The sequence below is a fragment of the Balaenoptera ricei genome, chromosome 15 (genome assembly GCF_028023285.1).
Source record: "Balaenoptera ricei isolate mBalRic1 chromosome 15, mBalRic1.hap2, whole genome shotgun sequence".
Classification (NCBI taxonomy): domain Eukaryota; kingdom Metazoa; phylum Chordata; class Mammalia; order Artiodactyla; family Balaenopteridae; genus Balaenoptera; species Balaenoptera ricei.
In genome coordinates this window covers 60,236,494-60,253,728 of record NC_082653.1, presented here as the reverse complement: position 1 = coordinate 60,253,728, position 17,235 = coordinate 60,236,494, and the positions used below count along the sequence as shown (strand labels likewise).

Genomic DNA, 17,235 nt, shown 5'->3' with positions numbered 1-17,235 from the left:
GGCGGGGCCCTCCTAGGACAGCCAATGGGAGTCCGCGCTGGGACGGCTGGGCGGGGCGGGCCGGGGCGGGGTCACGTGCGCGCGGGGCGGGGGCTGAGCGCAGCTGGCAGAACTGGGGGCGGGGCGCGGGTTCGGCCTCCTAGCGCGCCGATTGGGCGCGGGTGGGTGCGAGGCCCGGGCCGGGAGCCCAGCCTCCAACCCCCGAGAGGCTCCCCTTACTCCCGCCAGCTTACGGAGGGGAAAACTGAGGCGCACTGCAGGTAAGAGTGTGGCACGCTGCCCGGAAGCAGGGGGCGGCAGCATCCCGGGCAGGAGCAAAAGATCGGCAGGACCCCTAAGTTAAATGTCCTTCCTTGGGGAGGGAGCTGGTTGTTCACGCGTTTATAGTTCATTAATTCATCACCCATCTGTCCATTCATTCAACCTTTATGGAACACCGACCATGTGCCGGGTACACCAGTGGTCGCGGGTACAGCCACGAACAAGACAGGTAAGGACCCTGCCCTCACAGAGCTCTCATTTTGCTGCGGGCTGAAGCTGTGGGGAATTTGCAGCCTCTTGGCCTCTTATAATCATGGTTATTTAATTTAATAACTCCGCGATTAGGCCCTCACCAAGAGCTATACCCTGTACTCAGCTCTCAACACATTTCATGGAGACAACGGGGAAAGGGAGAGCTACTCATTTTCCAGTTGACGCTCCAGAGGGCTGAAGTACCACAGCCAGCATATAATGAGGGCAGGATTGGAGGCCACGCCTGTCTGCCTGGGAGTTACTGCCGGTTAGTCCACTTGTTCACCCAAGAAGGCGGTCCAGCAGGAGGACACTCCCCCTCGTGGCCAGCCGGGGCCCATAAGAGGGGCAAGGGTGGGTACTTCAAGGCCTCTGTGGCCCAAGTTCCCTTTATCGCCACCTCTGGCTTGGAAGGCAGGAGCGGGGAGGTGGAGCCCCTCATCCTGGAAGCTGGGAGTCTTGTCTGGAAATGTCTTTGCCAGCCTCAAGCAGAGGCCTCTGGGAGAAGATGGAGGGCCCAGCTCTCAAGGCCATAGTCGCCACGCTGTCGCTGGTCTCTCCTTCCTGCTTCAAATGCGCCAAGCTGTTTCCCACCTCTGGGCCTTTGCCTGTGCTGTTTCCTTCCGCTGAAACATTCTTCCACTCCCATCTTTCGGAGGGCCCTCCCTGATCTCCACCTAGCGCGGTCCCTTTGTTATTTTCCCGTCTGTGCATTGCGAAATTGTACATTTGCAAGAGTGTATGATGCGTGCCTGTGGAGTGAATGAATGAATGGGCAGACTGCAGACCTCCAGGTCTGGCCCTGCTGCGCCCTAGCCAAGAGGCCAGGCCCAGGATGTGAGCTGTAAGAGGGGAAAGTAAGAGGGGACAGAGAGTCAGAGGGGCTTCCAGCTCCAGGCCAGCTCCCCAGAGGCCAGAGCCAGACAGCCCAGAACGATTCCTGCTCCTGAGTCTGCGTGGCGCGGCCCTCAAGGGCTCCTGCCCCATTAGCCACACCAGGGAGCCCGGGGTGAAAGGAAGCAGGTTCTTCCCACAGACCCAGTTTCAGCGGCCTCTGCGGTCCCAGCCTCAAGTAGCCAAAGACCTCATTAGTGGTGAGCACTTGAGAGGAGCAGCCTCAGAGCCCCAGAGCCAGGGTTGTCAAAGAAATGACAGGGGAAGCAGGGACACTTTGGGGGAACAGGTTCTGGGAGGAAAAAACCAGAGGGGGAATGCAGCATAGCATAGAAGATGAGCGTCAGACTGCCCGGCTGTAGTGCAGCCTTTCCTGCTGGGTAGCTTTAGAAAAGCACCCTAATCTCTCTGTCCCTCAGTTTCATCATCTGAAAAATGGGGGTGACAGTAAGTTGACCTCACAGGGCGGTTGTGAGTACCACAAGTGCTTGTGCAGAGGAAACAATTTCACTCACTCTTAACATTAGTAATAGGGTTGAACAGTAATGGGGTTGAACCTGGGCTCCCCCATTTGGATCTTGGGCAAATCACTGCATTTCTGTGAGCCTCAGGCTCCTGGTCTTCACAGTGACAACCCACCTCTGGGGCCCTGAGAGGTGGGGGACTGGGAATAGCCCACCTGGGTCCAGCCATCCCTCTTGCCCAGAGTGAGTTGCTTCAATAGTAATAACAATGAATGAATAATAATAGCAGCAAACCGTGTTCTGAACACTACGTATGCATAAATTCATTTTAATCCCCATTTTACAGATGGGGAAACTGAGGCACAGAGTGGCACATGTGCACAGAAATCACCTGGGGGGTCTTGTTAAAATGTAGATACTTAGTAGGTCGGGGCCCGAGCTTCTGCATTTCTCACAAGCTCCCAGGTGGTACTGATGGTTTGGGGACCACACTTTGAGCAGCAAGGGGCTAATGCGTTTGCTAAAGGTCACAGGTGGTATGCAACAAGCCTGGATCTGAGCCCGCACAGTAGGCTGCCGAGTCCTGCACTTAACCGCCACCATAACTGCCTGCCCCAGCCCTAGCTTTCTCCCCTACAAAGAGGCAGGAAGTATAGCTCCCCTCCCCAAGCCCATTTCCTCTCTCGGGGCCCCTACCACCTCCCTCCATTGGTGACATCTGGCCTGTAGAACCTCCCTGCCCCCAGCATCCCAAGGGTCCTATAGATGACATGGAGGTTTTCAGATGCTCATTAGCCAGGAAGATAATTAAGGGCGAGGGCTGAGATCACCCTGGCTCCCTGGGGCTTGCTGGGGCCCAGCCGGGCCTGCCCTGTGCCAGGCTGGCCCTGTGCCTGCTTCCCTTGGGGCACGGAGGGACTGGGACAAGGGTGGGGTTTGCTGGGGAGTAGAGAGGCCTCAGCCAGCCTCTGGGGAAACTCCAGTGGGGCCTCCTTGCCAAGCCCACAGCTCTTAGGGTTCCAGGCCTAAAAATGAAATGAAAACTGCTTGGCCAGTGGGAAGTTCCCCAAAAGGAGAGAAGTGAGCCGCTGGTGAGTTCTGCAGGGCGAGGTTAGGCGGGACACAGAGAGGGCGCCATCTTGCTCTGAATCACACAGCAATCCTGGTCAAGGAGAGAAATCCTCCCTTGCTGGTGGGTGGCTTTAACATCTCTCTAGCGCTGGCTCGGCTCCCTTATAACCAGGAGGGAGCAGACCTCAGGCTGACAGTCTTGGGCAATCCACACTCTTGATCTAGAATTTAACAACGTGTTGTTTTTCTGCAGTTTATGTTACTTTCTATTTTTGGCACAGATATTGCTTTTCCATTTTTGATAGTGACATATCCATTTGTTTTTATTTATTTATTAAAAAACATTTTTTTTTTTGGCCGCTCCATGTGGCTTGCGGGATCTTAGTTCCCCTACCAGGGATTGAACCCAGAACCACGGCAGTGAAAGCACCAAGTCCTAACCACTGGACTGCCAGGGAGTTCCCCCTCTCTTCCTTTTTAATTCAGTCTATTCAGGGGAAAAAAATAAGTGAGTTAATTTAAAGCAAAATGTAACAGAAGTAACTGGAGACGGTAGGGGGACATGGAAGCAGTGAGGACAGTGGAAGACGGATGGCTGAAGTGGGGAACCTGCCAGAGGTCAACCCCACAGCCGCTCACAGCCCAATCCTCTTACTGCAGGGCCAGACAGAGCCCCCGGCCGGGACGGAGACATCCCATGGGCTCCTGTGTTGACCGGAAGAGTCCAGCTGGGTTGTCATGGGTTGAGGGCGGCCTGGGTTGGCTCCGGTCTTCATTCTTGGAGTCTGTGTTATCAGCGTGATGAGGGGCAGACTTGGGGAGGGGGGAGGGCAGGACTGTCCTGAGCCGCTCCCTGCCCTGAGCCTGCCCTGCGTTCCCACGGGCGGTACCCACCCCCCGAAACACACACGTACACCTGGGCACTGGCGCCCCTTCATCACCCATTCACTGAATCATTCATTTATTCACTCACTTTTTCATTCATTCAGCCAATCTTTATGGAGCACCTCCTCTGTGCCAAGCACTGTGCTAGTTCCCGGGGAGACAGGCGTGAATCAGACAGGAAACTCAGCCCTCACGGGGTTCACAGTCTCCTGGGGGAAGACAGATGATAAACACAGAAATGAGTACACTATAGGGGTTATCAGACAGTGTATGCGCTAGGGAAAAAGGGAAAGACAGTAAGGTGAGAGGTGTGGTGGCAGGGGCTCTCTGAGAAGGTGTGCCCCGAGCTGGGAGCATGCAGCCTCGTCCTGGCACCAGAGAAACTCACAGACGTGGAAGCAGACAGACAGCGAGCTGTGCAGGGATCCCTTTTATTTTGATTTTAAGTAATTTTTTAATGAAACTTCAGGTGCAGAGAATGATGGACTGATCATAATCCAGATCATGGCGTATTCTCTTTGGTCTTACATGACCTGCTTTTCTTAAAAATTTCCACAGTTATTTTAATCACATGATACACACCAAGTAACCCATTAATCGAAAGCCAGAACCCTAACAGTGGCCCAAGTCCAGTCTTGAGGTTTCCCCATCCCATCCCCAACCCCGTGGTCCCCATCACCTTGGGTCCTGTCTTCATTACTCCATGCTTTCCTTCTTGTATGGTTTTATCCTCAAAGTGTGTGTGTATATATATATATAGTTTTTTAAAAAATCTATTTATTTATTTTTGGCTGCGTTGGGTCTTTGTTTCTGCGCAAAGGCTTTCTCTAGCTGTGGCAAACAGGGGCTACTCTTTGTTGCGGTGTACGGGCTTATTGCGGTGGCTTCTCTTGTTGCGGAGCCCGGGCTCTAGGCGTGCAGCCTCCAGTAGTTGTGGCGCAAGGACTCACTAGTTGTGGCGCATGGGCTTAGTTGCTCTGAGGCATGTGGGATCTTCCCGGACCAGGGCTCGAACCTGTGTCCCCTGCATTGGCAGGCAGATTCTTAACCACTGCACCACCAGGGAAGTCCCTCAAAGTATATTTTTTTATGTTAGTTTCTTCTTACTAACTTTATTAAAAGGCTATATTAGCTTCCCCAGGGCTGCTGGAAGCAATTCCCACAAACTGGATGGCTTAAAACAATAGAAATTTATTCTCTCACAGTTCCGGAGGCTAAAAGTTCAAAATCAAGATGCTGGCAGAGCCATGTTCCCTCTGAAGGCTTTAGGGAAGGATCTGCTCCATGCTTCTCTCCTGGCTTCTGGTGGTTGCCAGCAATCCTTGGCAATCCTTGGCTTGTAGGTGCATCACTCCAGCCCCTGCCTCTGTCTTCACATGCCTTCTCCTCTGTGTGTCATCACCTCTCCTTTTATCCCCCAACATTATTGAGGAATAATTGCCGAATATGATTTAAAGTGTACAGTGTGATACTTTGATATAATACACGTTGCGGAATGACTACCCAGATGAAGATAATTAACATATTCGTCACTTCACATAGTTAACTCCCTGTGTGTGTGTGTGTGTGTGTGTGTGCACACACGCACCTGTGTGCACGTGGTGGGAATGTTTAAGATCTACTCTCAGCAACTTTCAAGTATACAATAGTGAATTATTAACTATAGTCACCACGCTGTACCTTAGATCCTCAGAACTTATTCTTGTAACTTATTCTTGTACCCTTTGACCTACATCTCCTCATTTCCCCCTTCCCCCAGCCCCTGGCAACCACCATTCTATTTTCTGTTTCTATGAAATCAGCTTTCTTTCTTTCTTTCTCTCTTTCTTCTCCACATATAAGTGATAACCAAACAGTATTTGTCTTTCTCTGTCTGGCTTATTTCACTTAACATCTGGTGGAATAATATTACAGTGTGTATGTATGTATATATATGTATACATATATATGTGTATGTATATGTATATATACATATATATATGTGTATGTATATATATGCCACATTTTCTTTATTCATTCATCCATTGAAGGACATTTACGTTGTTTTCCATATCTTGGCTATCATGAATAATACTGCAGTAAACATGGGAGTTCAAATATCTCTTCAAGATACTGGTTTCATTTCCTTTGGATATATACCCAGGAGTGAGATTGCTGGATCATATGATAGTTCTATTTTTAATTTTTTGAGGAGCCTCCATACTGTTCTCCATGGTGGCTGCACCAATTTACGCCCACAGTGCACGAGGGTTCCCTTTTCTCTGCGTCCTCCCCAACATTTGTTATCTCTTGTCTTTTTGATGATATCCATCCTAACAGGTGTGAGGTGATATCTCATTGAGATTTTGATTTGCTTTTCCCCGATGATTAGTGATGTTGAGCACCTTTCCATGTACCTATTGGCCATTTGAATGTCTTCTTTGGAAAAATGTCTATTCGGGTCCTTTGCCCATTTAAAAAATTGTATTATTTACTTTTTTTTTTTTTTTTTTTTGCTATTGAGTTGTGTGAGTTCTTTGTATATTTTGGATATCAACCCCTTGTCAGATATATGGTTTGCAAATATTTTCTCCCATTCTGTAGGTTGCCTTTCATTTTGTTGATTGTTTCCTTTGCTGTGCAGAAGCTCTTTAGTTTGATGTAGTCCCACTTGTTTATTTTAGTTTTTATTGCCTGTGCTTTTGGGTCTTATCCAAGAAATCATTGCCAAGAGCAATGTCAAAGAGCTTTTTCTGTATATTTTCTTCTAGGAGTTTTATGGTTTCAGGTCTTACATTTAAGTCTTTGATCCATTTTGAGTTAATTTTTGTGAGTGGTGGAAGACTGGGGTCCAGTTTCATTGTTTGGCATGTGGATATCCAGTTTTCCCAGCACCATTTATTGAAGAGACTGTCCTTTCTCAAACATTGTGTGTTCTTGTCACCTTGTCAAAAATCAGTTGACTGTATGCGTGGATTTATGTCTAGGCTCTCTATTCATTTTTACTGGTCTCTGCACCTAATTTTATGCCAGTATGTTTTATTATAGCTTTGTAACATAGCTTGAAATCAGGAAGTGTGATGCCTTCATCTTTGTTCTTCTTTCTTAAGATTGCTTTGACTATTTGGCATCTTTTGTGGTTCCATACAAATTTTACGGTAGTTTTTAAAATTTCTGTGAAAAATGCTGTGGGAATTTTGATAGGGATTGCATTGAATCTATAGATCACTTTAGATAGTTTGCACATTTTCACAATATTAATTCTTCCAATCCAAGAACACGAGAGAGCTTTCCATTTATTTGTGTCTTCTTCAGTTTCTTTCATCAGGGTTTTGTTTGTTTGTTTGTTTTGTCTTATAGTTTTTAGTGTACAGGTCTTTCACCTCCTTGGTTAAATTTATTCCTAAGTATTTTATCGTTTTTTGATGCTATTGTAAATGGGATTGCTTTCTTAATTTCTCTTTCAGATAGTTCATTGTTAGTATATAGAAACACAAATGATTTTTGTATGTTGATTTTGTATCCTGCAACTTTACTGAATTCATTTATTAGTTCTAATAGCTTTTGGATGGAGTCTTTAGGGTTTTCTATACATAAGATCATATCATCTGCGAACAGATAATTTTACTTCTTCCTTTCCAATATGGATGCCTTTTGTTTCTTTTGTTTGCCTGATTGTTACAGCTTGGACCTCCTCTTCTTCTTATAAGGACACCAGTCATTGGATTTAGGGCCCATTGTAACCCATAGGACCTCATCTAAACTTAACTAATCACGTCTGCAAGGACCCTATTTCCAAGTAAGGTCACATTTCCAGGTACCAGGGATTGGGACGTCAGTGTTTCTCTTCAGGGATACAATTCAACCCATAACAAAGGGAATCCAGATAACCTAAGAAAGAGTATCAAGCTGTCTGACTCTTATGGGGCTTAATTTCTTTATTAGTCTATGTATAGTTAAGATTGGCCCATGTTGAGGTTCACTTGTTTTAACTGTTGTGTTATATATCCACTAGGTCTGTATACCATGGCTGACCCATCTGCTGTCCTGTGGGTGGCCTTTTGGGTAGTGTCCAGGTGTCTGCTAATTTACAGTGCTGTTTGGGCATTCTCATAAGTGGCTCTTAGCACGCATGCAAGAGTTTCTCTGGGATGTTTACCCAGAAATGGAATCACTGGGACTCAGAATACGTGAATGTTTCACTTTCTGAGATGATAACAAGGTACTTCATGTGGCAGTTGCACTAATTACACTCCCGCCAGCAGCATGTACGATCCACATCCTCTCCGACACTTGGTATTATTAGATTTAAAAATGTTTTCCAGTTGAGTGTGAAATTGTTGCCAGCTGAGATCTTTTTTTTAAAATTAATTAATTAATTAATTAATTTATTTATTTATTTATTTTTGGCTGTGTTGGGTCTTCGTTTCTGTGCGAGGGCTGTCTCTAGTTGCGGCGAGCGGGGGCCACTCTTCATCGCGGTGCGCGGTCCTCTCACTGTTGCGGCCTCTCCCGTTGCGGAGCACAGGCTCCAGACGCGCAGGCTCAGTAGTCGTGGCTCACGGGCCCAGTTGCTCCGCGGCATGTGGGATCCTCCCATACCAGGGCTTGAACCCGTGTCCCCTGCATTGGCAGGCAGATTCTCAACCACTGCGCCACCAGGGAAGCCCTCCAGCTGAGATCTTGATTTGCATTTCTTGATCACTAATGATGCTGAACACCTTTGTCAACACAGGTCTAAAATATATTCACCTATATTTCCTACTAAGGTTCTGAAGCTTTGGTTTTGACATTTAAGTCCGTAATCTATCACCTTTCCATCATTAAGTTCCAAAGGATACTTACCTCTAATTCCTACTAAAAATTTTCAAGTGGTTTTTATTTGTTTGTTTGTTTTTGGCACTTAAGCCCTTAATCTGGAGTTGATTTTTGTGTAAGGAGGGATGGGTCGTATAATCTTAGGAGCTTTTGTAAAGTGACAAGTGTATTTTGGAGACAGTGGGGCAGGATGTTCGACTGGGACCCTTGAGTGTACTGGAAATTGTTCACTGGATGTTGAGTTCAAATTCTGCTCCTCCCGCGGACTGCCTTTGCGATCTTATACTTCATCTCCGTGATCCTCGGTTTCTCATCTGTAAAATGAGAATTATAGCAGATACTGCCCTTGGTTGCCATAAGGATTGCATAAGACAAATTACGCAGGAAGCTTCCCACATTGCCGGGTACACAGCATAAGAACACTAACTAGCATTTATTGAGTACTTACCATGTGCCAGGTGATGCCAAGCACTTTACATGTGTTATTTACTCACTTAACCCCCGACAACTCCATGAAGTCGATGGTATTTTCCACACTTTACAGACAAGGAAACTGAGTCTCAAATAGGATGAGTGAGTCCCCCAAGAGCACAATGCTAGCATATGTCAGAGGACTTGAACCCTGGCAGTCTGGCTACAGAGCCCTCATCCATCACCACCACACATCAAAGCCATTCCCTCCCTCCCTCCCTCACCCTCCAGAATCTAGTCTCTGGGCCCTGCTTCTCCAGGAGGAAGGGTCTAGAGGTTGAAATGAGGAAGTGATAGGCAGTGGGGTTGACCCCTGATTCCCCGGTGGCCCCTGCATTTGACTCTGAGGCTGGGGAGAGGCTGGGGATGGAGGGGAGAGGCGGGGCCTCCTGGTGGGGAAGTCCATCCATCTTCCCCCTCCCCAGAGGTAGTTGGCCATCACAGTGGAGATGAATCACAGGCCACAGTGTTCTCCCCGGCGTCATCCATTATTCACAGCTGCCATCCCGGGCCTGGGGTTACTTTGGGGTCAGGCAGGAATTATTCCCAAGGCCCAGCTCTTAGGCGCTTTTATCCACAGCTGAGCCTGACCGCAAGCAACTTTCTTCTCTAGATCTGAGGGCAGAGGACTTTCCACTGAGAGGGGACGGAGACTCCAGCATGAGTTACAGGCCTGCGACCCACTGACAGACAAAGCACTTGGGGCTGTGTTTGAGCCCAGCTCTGCCACTTTCCTGTTACCTTCTTGGGGCCTCAATTTCCTAATCTGTAAAATGGGAATAACTGGCTCCACTTTGCTAAAAGATTTAGAAATAATCTACAACTAGATGCATGAGTGGCCCATAGCTGGGCTTGAGCATCAGAGTTGCTATTGTGACATTTGCTTTTTCAGTGATTGTCTCCCAGGCCCTGCTGGGGATGTGGAGATGGTGTGACCCTTTAAAGTTCACCAAGTAATTTTTTTTCAGTTTTATTGAAGTATACTTGATTTACAATGTTGTGTTAATTTCTGCTCTATAGCAAAGTGATTCAATTATGTATATATTCTTTTTCATATTCTTTTCCATTATGGTTTATCACAGGATATTGAATATAGTTCCCTGTGCTATACAGTAGGACCTTGTTGTTTATCCATCCTATATATAATAGTTTGCACCTGCTAATCCCCAGCTCCCAATCCTTCCCTCCCCCACCCCCTTCTGCCTTGGCAATCACAAGTCTGTTCTCTATGTCTGTGAGTCTGTTTCTGTTTTGTAGATAGGTTCATTTGTGTTGCATTTTAGATTCCACATTTAAGTGATATCATATGGTATTTGTCTTTCTCTTTCTGACTTCCTTTGCTTAGTGTGATAATCTCTAGGTCCATCCATGTTGCTGTAAATGGCATTATTTCTTTTTTATGGCTGAGTAGTATTCCATTATATGTAGGTGTGTATGTGTGTATATATATACCACATCTTCTTTATCCATTCATCTGTCAATGGATATTTAGGTTGTTTCACAATAGCCAAAAGGCTATTGTGAATAGTGCTGCTGTGAACGTAGGGGTACATTTATCTTTTTAAATTATAGTTTTGTCTGGATATATGCACAGGAGTGGGATTGCTGGATCATATGGCAACTGTATTTTTAGTTTTTCACCAAGTAATTCTCATTTGCATCCAGGATTGAAACCATTGTCTTCACCTTGGACTTCTTAAGAGTGGCCCCTCAACAAATAAAATGCAATGAAGAAATAAAAAATTAGAGAGGGGGGTACCTATAATTCTGTAGCTCTCAACGTGTGGTCCCCAGCATCACCTGGGAGCTTGTTAGAAATGCACATCCTGGGACTTTCCTGATGGTCCAGTGGGTAAGACTCTGTACTCCCAGTGCAGGGGGCCCGGGTTTGATCCCTGGTCGGGGAACTAGAGCCCATGCACATGCCGCAACTGAAGAGTTTGAATGTTGCAACTAAGAGTCTGCATGCTGCAACTAAGAAGCCCGCATACCGCAACTAAAAAATTGTGCTTGCCCCAACGAAGATCCTGCGTGTCACAACTAAGACCTGGCGCAGCCAAAATAAAATAAACAAATAAATGTTAATTTTTTTAAAATGCACATCCTTGGGCCCCACCCAAGCCTGCTGGATCAGGAGCTCTGGGGGTGGAGCCTAGTGAGTTGTGTTTTAACAGTTCCTCCAGGAGGGTCTGGTGCACACACAAATGTGAGACCCACTGCTCCCTCTCCTTTGCTCACTTTGATGACACAGGTTGCCATGTTGTGAGCTGCCACGTTGGAGGGGCCCACGTGGAAAGGAACTGAATGCTGCCAACGTGTACTGAGGGAGCTTGGAAGCTGGATCCTTGCCCAGTCATGCCTGCAGGTGAGACCATAGCCCTACCGACACTTAGATTACAGTGGGAAACTCTTAAGGGTTCTCACTGGAGGAAGTCACGCCCAGATTCCTGCCCAACAAAAACTATGGGATAATAAATGTTTGTTGTTTTAAGTGCTACGTTCTGTGGAAATTCATTATGCAGCGAATAGATAACTAATATGGTGGATATTGGCAGGAGGGAGAGAGATGGGCGGTGGGAGGGAATAGAAGGATATACTGGAGTAATCTAAAGTCTACTTTAATGTATATGGATAACAGATTCATTTTGCTGTACACCTGCAACTAACATGACATTGTAAATCAACTCTACCCCAATAAAAATTTTAAAATAAAAAAATAAAATAGGAAGACAACAACAACAACAAAATAAAGTCTACAATAAAAGGGGTTTAAGAAACATAAACTGATTTCAATGTGCAGACCTTGTTTGGATCCTGATTGAACATATTAACTGTTTTGTTTTAAGTTGATATTTACGGGATGTGACCACCAAGGGGATCCTGGATGATATTAAGCTGTTATTGTTCACTTTTATTTGGTGTGACAGTGGCTCTGTGGTTATGTTTTGAAAAAGAGGCTTTGTCTTTTGGAGAAACATATTGAACTAGTTACAGATGAAGTGATACTCTGTTGGGGAATTGCTTTAAAATAGTCAGGGTGGGGAGGGGGTAAATGTGAAAGAAAATGATGAGTTGATGGTTGGGGAGGGGAGGGGACAGTGCTTGGAGGCTCCCTTTACTGCTCTCTGTGTTTTTGTATATGTTTGAAATTTTCCATGGTAAAAAGTTTGAAAAATGGGAATTCCCTGGCTGTCCAGTGCTTAGGACGCTGTGCTTCCACTGCAGGGGGTGTGCGTTGGATCCCTGTTTGGGGAACTAAGATCTTGCATGTCCTGCGGTGTGGCCAAAACAAAAAGTTTGAAAAATGGAGTGAGCCCAATGTGCCCATTATATAGATGGACAAAGCAAACCCCAGGCAGGAGGATTGGAGGGACCTGGGGGGGCACCTTAGGTTGTTGACACTGGGGGGCTGTCCCTGGTCCCAGCCCTGTGTTTTGTTCATCCTGGGGAGGGGGCTTGTGCAGGAGACTCTGGGACCTGCTTCCCTGCCTGAGCCTGGGGTGTGGAGAGGAATCTCCCCCATCATCTGAGACTCAGCTTTCCGGCAGCTCGTGGCTGACACGCTCCATCTGAGGGCACCTGGTGGCTGACTATTATGTGCATACCTGCGAGAGGCATCTTTTAATTTTTTTTATTATTTATTTATTTATTTATTTTTGGCTGCGCTGGGTCTTTGTTGCTGCACTCAGGCTTTCTCTAGTTGCGGTGAGCGGGGGCTACTCTTCGTTGCAGTGCACGGGCTTCTCATTGCGGTGGCTTCTCTTGTGGAGCACGGGCTCTAGGCGCACGGGCTTCAGTAGTTGTGGTGCACAGGCTCAGTAGTTGTGGCTCGCGGGCTCTAGAGCACAGGCTCAGTAGTTGTGACACACGGGCTTAGTTACTCCGCGACATGTGAGATCTTCCCGGACCAGGGATCGAACCCGTGTCCCCTGCGTTGGCAGGCGGATTCTTAACCACTGGGCCACCAGGGAAGTCCAAGAGGCATCTTTTAAGTGTATGGGGGCGACTCTTATTTTGTCTTAATATATTAAGTTATCAGAAAGGGAGTGTTTGACTGTATTTTATTTTAGATCTCTCGTTCTCTCTCTTTTTTTAAGAAGATACTTGCTCATGGTAAACTCAAAGGGAATACGGTACAAAGCCAGTCACCCTTCCTCCCGTCTTCCAGTCACTTCCCAAAGACAACTATTTTAATTGATCTATTCAACAGATATTTATTGAGCACCTACTATGTGCCAGGCACTGTGCCAGGCTATGGTGTCAGAAAGTATGATGTCAGCCACCAATGAGAGCTGCACATGAAATTTAAAATTTTCCAAGAGCCACATTTAAAAAGTAAAAAGAAGCAGGTGAAATTAATTTTATTGAAATAATAATATACTTCTTTAACCCAGTATATCCAAACCTAGTATATGGAATCAATACAAAAATTATTAATGTAATTTTAATGATCTTTTCGTGGTGTATTAGTTAGCTCAGGCTGCAATAACAAAATACCACAGGTGGGGTGGCTTAAATAACAGAAATTTGTTTTCTCACAGTTCTGGAGGCTGGTAGTCCAAGATCAAGGTGCTGGCAGGGTTGGTTTCTTCTGAGGGAGGCCTCTCTCCTTGGCTTAAAGACAGCTGCCTTCTTGCTGTGTCCTCACATGGTCTTTTCTCTGTGTGTGTGCTCGGTCCCTGGTTTCTCTCAGTGTCCTAATCTCCTCTTCTTGTAAAGACACCAGTCTGGTTGGATTAGGGCCCACCCTAATAGCCTCATTTTACCTTAATTACCTCTTTAAATGCCCTGTCTCCAAACACAGTCGTATTCTGAGGAAATGGGGGTTAGGTCTTCAACATATACATTTGGAAGGGGGGACACAATTCAGTCCATGACACACACTGAGTCTTCAAAACCCAATGTGGATTTGATTCACATATCACATCTCAGTTCCAACCAGCCCAGTGTCAAGGGCTCAAGCAACACATGTGGCTGGTGATTGACCCGTTGGACAGCAAAGTTCTGGGTGTGGGAGTCACAACAGCAAACACAACAGGCGGATATCCCTGCCCTCATGGGGCTTCCATTCTACTGGAGGGGATGGACAATAAATACAGAAGTAACATGCGTCATACACCATACACGTTTGGGAGAAAACCAGAGGAAAATGGAAGGAGGTGGGGGTCCAGGTGTGCATGCTCCGTCTTCTCTGTGCGTCCTTCCAGAGCTATCCTGTTTGAACACAGGAGATGGATGGATGGATGGATGGATGGATGGATGGATGGATGAATGGATGAACGTATGGATGGATAAAGATATATCCCTATTTAAAAAGCACAGATGGTAATATTCTATATATGGTGTTCTATTCTTTGCTTTTCTCACTTGAAAATATATCTTGAAATTCACTCCTGATCATCACACATAGACGTGCCTTATTCTTTTTGATTTACTGATTTTAAAGGATAATTTGAAACGTATGAAGACACAGTTCTGCTGAGCCAGAATGGCTGGTGTTTGTTGAGCGCTGACTGTCCTGAGCGCCAGTCTCCTCATCTGACCCTCCCCACACCCCCCGTAAGGTGGGTGCTGTTTCCAGAAAAGAATTTCAGTTCACGGGCAGCTTTTATAAACAGGTGGATAATAACAACTACTGACTTCAGAGAAATGTCAAGTCCCAGATTGCGCTACTGACGAATGATAGGGTCTGAGAGATCTTCCTGCTGAAGTTAACAGAATGATAAAATTCTAATGTGTAGTATTATCGTTACATTAATATGCATTATCATTATAATATATAGGAATATCTTAACATAATATATTAACCTATTATATTAATATATAATGAAAATAGATATGTAATTTATTGAAAATATTGAATGTATTATATCTATAACAAAATCTATCCAGTAATATTTAGAGGAAGAGAAATAATTGAGAGAAAATACTGGGAAAACAACAAAGCCAGGAAGAGCTGAGAGGCTGCTCTCGCACAAATTGAGCCTGGAGCCCGCAGGCTCAGGGCCGGCGCTGGGGCTGTGCTCGAGGATGAGCTTGTGGCTGGGGCCCTGGGGTCCAGGGGTGCAGGCAGGACTCTGCCCCCTTGGATCTCACTCCAGTTAAGGGGAAGCTTCCAGAAGGGAAAGTGGTACCAGGAATTAAGATGGAACCTGCCTGCCAGCCTCCCCATGTGAGGTGAGAGGTGGGCAAAGGCCACAGCCCACCCTCTGAGCCCCAGAACCCTCTACGCCCGGCAAGGTGCTCCCTCCTGTTTATGGGGGTCCTGCACCAGCAGCTCTGTCAGGGCATCCTCAGGGCCTCTGCAAAGACTGGGATTCCAGGCAGTGTGCCTGCCTGACAGAACACCCCTCTAACTGCGGAACGGGCTGATGGGGTGTGCAGCCGCAGGACCTGCCTCAGAACAGAGCCAGCAGTCCCCTCAGACGGGGGGCTGCTGCTGTTGTGACAGTCCCGAGCCTGATGGGCCCTGTGCTAGAACCAGACTGCCCCACGTGGGACAGGCTCTGCAAGGAACATGCTCTTGGCTCTGAGTCACACAGCCTGTGGCTTCAAGCCCAGCTCTGACTCAGCTCAGCTGCAAAACCCCAGTCTCCGAGCCTCGGTTTCTCTATCTGTAGCATGGACATGGTACACAGGCAGCTGAGCGCTTGGTGAGAACTGGGTGAGAGCGAGGGTTGTGCAAGAAAACGAGACTCATTTCTGAGCAGAGCTGGTGCCTCCTGGGGCTCCCTGGTTCCCAATGCATGGAGGAAAATCCTCCCACACTGCCCTCGGCCCCTGCCAAACCCTGTCCCTGCTGCTCTGGCCCCAGAGGGAGGGAGTTGGAGCTGGTGAGCGTGATTCTGGCAGGTCCTGACCTGTCCTAGTGGGGAGACCACAGGGGAGGGAGGCAGGAAGGTAGCTCTGGGTCCTGAGCATCTCCATCTGCCCTTGTATCCTCCACCCCTTCCTCCCTCCCTGCACTGCAGCCATGCTCAGCCACTGCGGTTCCCTGATGCCTCCTGTCTCCTCCTGTCTCAGGGCCTTTGCACAGGCTGTTCCCACGACTGGGGTTCCCTTCCCCCTCTTTTCTCAGACTTCCACTCACTGGTCAAGTCTTGAGAAGCCCTCCCTGAGGTCCTGCTCTGTGGCCGCTGCCCAGCCCGGGTCTCACTGTAGTGTGTGGTCCCCAGCAGGCTGAGCCCCCTGAGGGCCAGGATCAGGTCTATGCCGGCTTGGCAGCCCAGAGACAGTGGGTTCTCAGCAAATGTTTATGGAGAGCAAATGCGCGAAGGAACGCGCATGTCTCCGCTGCATCCAGACTTTGATGCACCAGGTGCAGTGCCGAGAGAGGCAGGTAAGAGAAGGTTCCCAGTCTCAGCACATTTCAGTCTAAGGGGAGGCAGACATTAAACATAATTATACAGTCACCCTGAACAATCCCTGAAGGCAAATACGGTGCCGTGAGAGTGTGTAGAGGGATGCGACCTTGACAGGCACCTGAGGTTTCCTGGAAGACGTGATGTTTGAGGCCTGATCTGAAAGCTGAGCGAGGACAACTAACTGAGCAGGGAGAGGCAGAAAGATCTTTCCAGGCAGAGGGAGCCACATGTGCAAAGGCCCAGTGGTCAAGAAACACCCAGAGGGGAGTATGTGTGAGACGCTGCGGGCCACGGAGTTCGAGGTCAGGTAGCGGGGAGGGTGGCTGAGCTTTACCCGCAAAACAATGCAAGGACATGAAAGGGTTTCATCCTCCCTGGGAAGATGGGTGGGACCCAAATTAAATTTTAAAGAGCTGGCTGTGTCTGCCTCATGGAGAACAGATCAGAGGGGCCGGGAGAGCAGGGGGGAGGCCCCTGCCGCCCGTGAAGGACTTGGACTGAGGCAGGGGTGGACAGGTGTGGAGGATTTTTAGCAGAGCCAGCCGACAGGCCCAGCCATGGGGAGTCTGCAGAGAGAGCAGAGGGGGGATTCAGGGTGAGGCCTGGTGTCCTGCCCTAAGCAGGGCCGGGCCAGCTAGAGGCAGCCTGTTCTCAGGAGGAGGGTCTGACGAGCCTCCGGGGCCCTGGCCACCCACTGGCCACCAACCAGCCAAGAGCCCCCTGGCCAGAGCCACGGGCCTGGTGACACGAGGAGTGCTGACCCTGCCCCCGTGGAC

General features: G+C 47.8%; 1 long non-coding RNA gene across 1 annotated transcript in view; it reads left to right on the top strand.

Moving 5' to 3' along the window:
• The first annotated feature begins 135 nt into the window (after positions 1-135).
• LOC132349407 (uncharacterized) overlaps positions 136-17,235 on the top strand; it is a 32,675-nt gene continuing 15,575 nt past the window's right edge. Inside the window, exons 1-2 of the long non-coding RNA XR_009497665.1 lie at positions 136-260; positions 11,347-11,460. This is a non-coding gene — a long non-coding RNA (uncharacterized LOC132349407). The remainder of the gene's footprint in view (positions 261-11,346; positions 11,461-17,235) is intronic.